We start from the raw sequence: 5,194 nt of genomic DNA, 5'->3' as shown, positions 1-5,194 counted from the left end.
ATGGGTGGATGGATGCATGAATGATGGATGCAGGATGGATGGGTGGGTGGATGGGTGGATGCATGAATGAATGATGTATGGATGCAGGATGGGTGGATGGATGGGTGGATGCATGAATGATGGATGGATGGATGCATGGATACATGCATGATGGATGGGTGCATGATGGATGGATGGGTGGATGGATGGATGCATGAATGATGTATGGATGGATGCATGGATGCATGCATGATGGGTGGATGCATGATGGATGGATGGGTGGAGGGATGAATGGGTGGGTGCATGAATGAAGGATGTGTGGATGCAGGATGGGTGGGTGGATGGATGGGTGGATGCATGAATGATGTATGGATGGATGCATGGATGCATGCATGATGGGTAGATGCATGATGGGTGGATGCATGAATGAATGATGTATGGATGCAGGGTGGGTGGATGGATGGATGGGTGGATGCATGAATGATGTATGGATGGATGGATAGGTGGTTCGGGCTCGCTCGCTGCGCTCGATCGCTGCGGTGCAATATGCAAATTAGTTTACGCCCCACCACTTTCAAATGTCACCAGCCGCCCCTGCTGTGGCAGACACTGGTGGGGTTAGTTTATAGGGAAACCCCAGCCAAGTGGCAGAGGTTGTAAACCGGCACGTTCATCATAAATTACTCCATGCTTGGGGGCTCAGGTCACCAGGGCCAGCGATGCTGTAAAGTGGACAGCCTTCTGCACCCAGCTCTTGAAAGATGGGCAAGAGGGATTTTATTAAGACTCCACCAGGGCAAGGGGAGACTGCGAAGACAGAGAGAAAGTGTGGCTGCAAGAGGAGGCTGAGAGTCGATTTGTTGGGAGGCAGAGTCCAGGGCACCACATAATATTATCACTATAAAAAACCGCAAGACTTGAAAAAAAAAAGCACATGTGTGAAAATAAAGGCTCAAAAAGAGCCAGTGGAGAAAAGCTTACTTGTTTGAACGTTGTAAAAACATTTTTTTGGGGTCGTTAACACATTTATATAGCTGATGAAGAACATATCAATATGAAAGAATGAGTGCATGTTGATCATGATTCATCTAGAAAATACCCCGTGAATCCAACAGGTGGCTCCGTGGCGCAATGGATAGCGCATTGGACTTCTAGAGGTTGAAGACATTCAAAGGTTCCGGGTTCGAGTCCCGGCGGAGTCGCAGTGTTTTTTTATTTAATTTTGATAATACCAATGGTGAAATAATATTGGCAGCAAACCACTTGGGCGAATCGGTAGCGAGTATGTTTTCAATTATATCTTCAGCAGGAACTTCAAGCGCAAATAATTCGAAAGAAAGGCGGCCGCTGGGTAATATTTGTCAGAAGCCTCATTTCAGAAATGAGTAAACCATCTACCGTTTTGATGTAATTGATTTAGGTGCTTTATAGAGGAAAAACTTAAGGTTAGCGACTAGCTGTAATAATAGAAACCGCCCTTAGCAACGACGTTTTGTTACGTCCGTCACGTGAGCTGCACACATGCTCAGACTAGTGCGAAAAGGAAAGTGATGGCAACAGCTAATAGGAAGTAGTCATTTAAAAGAGATTGGGTACACTAACGGAGGACAGGGACCTAATTTGATTTTTTTGGGTGCGGAAATAAATATTACATTGGAAAGCGGTGCTGGCGGGACACAGGACCGTAAATCGTTCATTTGTGGGGTGGCATAGAGAAGGAGGGTGGGTGTTTTGCTGCGCTTCGGGTGTGGGAGGATGACCACGGAGGCGGCACTAAAGTGTTTTGGGCAGGCTGCCCTGCGTTTTTGTGTTTTATATAGCGCAAACTCGACTTGAAGGCATTGGAGCGCTTTACATGACCACGCACTCATTTTTTGGTAGGCACGGGGAGATAGAGTGATTTGTTCAGAATCACAGGATGCTGTGCCGACGCCTTCAAGCTCCAAGGTCAGCAGCTCTAACCTGCGAGGCCACATCGTCTCCCCTCTTGGATCGTTAAAAAAACAGAAAAGTAAAGAAAAAAAGAAAGCAACAAGCTAGCAAAAGCCAGCAATGTTTCCTTTGCAATTTGAACTATAAGATAGATACGCTCTATAAGTATATATACAGGAATCAGCGCTGGAATTTAAAAATAGTACAGGAAACCGTAAATTGGGGGTTCAGCTTGTAGCAAGTGCTTTAAATGGGCCGGTACTCATGGGTACTAAGTACCAGCACTTCTGCCCTTGAGTACCGGAACTTCTTGGCCAAACAGAGTACCAGTACTCATGGGGTAGCAAAGCAGAAAGGAAATCGGTATGTGCTGAAAGAAGAGCAACACAGCAGACAACGAGTCGGCCTGTTTTTGTGCAGCACTCTGATAATCGAGTGATAACTTACACTGTGCTAATTCGGCAGCAGACCCAGGCGGGCAACGCCCATTCGGCTGAAAGGGCTTCAGCCCCTCCTCCCCCCGTCGTGTGTTTCAGCCCGGGCTGAGACAGCTTCCCAGGCACACACAGCCGCACCTGAGTACTTCACAGGTCTTTAACCCCTCCCGTGCTCATGACGAGCTGTGCTCGTCATGAGGCACGGTTGTGCTGTGCTGATGACGAGCTGAGCTCGTCATGACACAAGCTGCGTTCACTCATGAGGCTAATTCCCCTGCTGTGCTGAACGTTCCGAAAAACGGTTATGAGCACAGCGCCACCGTGCAGCGTGACGAGCTCAGCTCGTCACAAGCACCGTGGCGGAATTAGCCCCGCAGCGAAGGGGTTAAAAGGCTGTTTACTTGTTAACAGGCTTTGTTGTTCTTTCACCCCTTTTTAGAGCCCCTGCATCTTTACTCTGCTAATAGCTGGAAGAATCAGCTCCCCCCCCCCCTGAAATTTTTATTAGTCCTCCCCTCCCTGTCCCCCCCACCCCGAAATTTCACTCTAGTTGCGCCACTGAGCAGACCTATGCATTAATTCGGAGCTGCCGGAATCACACTGTGATCATTGACACAGTGTTCAATTAGGCTCAGTGGAGTCAATAGCACTGTAGGTGTGTGAGAAGGGCCTGCTAACAGCTATATCTTGTGACTTGAGGGGAATCGAAGTGACGTGCTAGTACATCAGAGTATGTCAACACTTTTCTGAAGCAAGGTTGTAGGGAAGAGGTGGTGACAGAGACACTGGGGCAGAGAGGGTGGGAATCAAGGTTTTGTAATGCGAGGCCAGCGAATGTAACCATTTCTAAAAACAAAAGTATTGAATGCAGTTGACTGTTGAAATGGGTCGTTGCCAGTGGAAGACTGGATTCAGAGAGTAAAGGCAAATAAGCAATCAGTGAAGTCCGTTCCTCCATTATCACATGTTGACAATGGTAATCAGGTTCACTATTTTAAAGCAATAATATTTTCCCAAGCTTCATTGTGCATAAGTGCTCGTGTGTCACTGTACGTGATTTTGCATGCATGAGTGTTATCGGCGGTGTTCAACACAGCAAATGTATAGCTTCCATCCCAAAAAGCCTTGTATTACTACAGTCTGGCGTGAAGCGCATGTAAAAGGGTTCGCTTATAGCAAGTACTAGGCCATTCTTTCTCTCCCCATTGCAGAAATGCTTTTTCTGCAGTGTCTCAACACAATTGTATTTTGTTTTTAAGAGGCCATTTTCTCTCTGGTTAATGGAGTGGCTCTGAAAGAGGCAGAGGTGGTCAAACCAACCAATAAACAAGGATAGCAAGCCAGAGTCGAATCAAGATTCCGGCTTGGATTGAAGAGCCCTTACATAAATCAAGCCTTGAAAACATTAAAATTGAAATAAAAAGTGTATTCTTTAACATGTGGAAGCATTTTACCTCTGTACATAACATTATATCATAGCATTGAGAGAAGTTTATTAAAAGTGATAGTGAAGTTAGAAACTTTTGAGCTCCCACCAAGACCACAATGCCACTAGTGAACTAAGAAGCAAGTCCGTTCTCGTGTGTGCATTATATATAGCCTATTTTGTTTTATGAATGAAGCAACATTATAGTGCATTAAATCTAACACAAGATTTGACTGTACAGCATACATCCTGAACTTGTGTATTTGAATATACGATCATATGCGATAATGAAGAAAAAAGGAAGGCTTCTGTATCATTATGCACATTTGCACACCAAGAAAATCTCAATAAAATTAAATATGTGCTCCTGGATACGCCCCTTAGCACCGCCCATAGCCCCACCCCCAAACCCACCCCTAGTCCACAAATCAATTTGGTGGGTACCTGCACTTATTTTCTTCCATTTAAAGCAATGCTTGTAGCATAGGAAAAGTTGTGCAGTCACGAGGGGCAGAGTCTTGAAAACCGAGTGTGACAGTCAAACATTTATTGTTAAAAAAATTGACCCAATGATAGTTTGCTTAATTGGCCAAAAAGAGTCTGCGTTGTAAAATATTTTACCTGGCTAAGTCACCTGCTGCAGAGATCTATAAGTGGGCAGCACATTTCAAGGTATTATAATAACAGTAAAATAACTATGGTGGTTAATGCGTAGTGTATTTTGCCCAGTCACAGGTTTGACTCTGAAGTAGCAGACGGTTAACATGCATGCTACAAAGCGCATCATGTAACATGCAGATCACATATTTCTATTTCATCCAGATAGGTAAGTGGGTTACTGTTTTTGACACAGAAATCCTTTTGTTATTTTCCAGTTCATAAGTTGCGGTCATACTATTACACGACAAGCAATTAACTGACATAAGGGAGCTGTATGCAAATTGCACCTCACAGGTTTAGATCCTTATTGCTTTTTTTTCTAAATCTGTTATTCTAAGTTTGGAAAGAAAGGCTTCTTTGGGTAGTAATGAAGTCTTGTTAGTACAGACTATTCCAATCACTGCTTTACTTTTTCAATCCTGACTTTTAATTTCTCCTGACCGTGCACTCTTAACAGGTAATTTCTACAAGTATGGATATTATGAGACACCTACATCTCATACTAATCCTCATTGTCATATGTACTATTTCTTGTACACTGATTTACACACTTATTGTCTATAATGTAAAGCACTATGGCACCGTATGCTGGAATTAGTAATGACCAATGTTCCCTCTAATTTGTTTCCTCTGTGTGCGGCAGTGTAAGGTCTATGTGCGCTGCAACCAAAGCTATGTGCGCCAGTTACTAGAGCGAGTGTGTTGGTGCAGCGCCAAATATCACTCCAAACTTTTGCCCCAAAAAGTGCAAAGACGGTGC

The 5,194-nt window shown here is 44.4% G+C and overlaps 1 non-coding gene across 1 annotated transcript; it reads left to right on the top strand.

Moving 5' to 3' along the window:
• The first annotated feature begins 1,096 nt into the window (after positions 1–1,096).
• On the top strand, positions 1,097–1,181 carry TRNAR-UCU (transfer RNA arginine (anticodon UCU)). Its single transcript is given in 2 exon segments — positions 1,097–1,133; positions 1,146–1,181. It is a non-coding gene; the product is annotated as a tRNA-Arg (tRNA).
• The last annotated feature ends 4,013 nt before the right edge of the window (positions 1,182–5,194 follow it).

The sequence above is a fragment of the Lissotriton vulgaris genome, chromosome 1_1, assembly GCF_964263255.1.
Source record: "Lissotriton vulgaris chromosome 1_1, aLisVul1.2, whole genome shotgun sequence".
Classification (NCBI taxonomy): domain Eukaryota; kingdom Metazoa; phylum Chordata; class Amphibia; order Caudata; family Salamandridae; genus Lissotriton; species Lissotriton vulgaris.
Note: the sequence above shows the minus strand (reverse complement) of the source record. Positions and strands in the feature narration are given on the sequence as shown.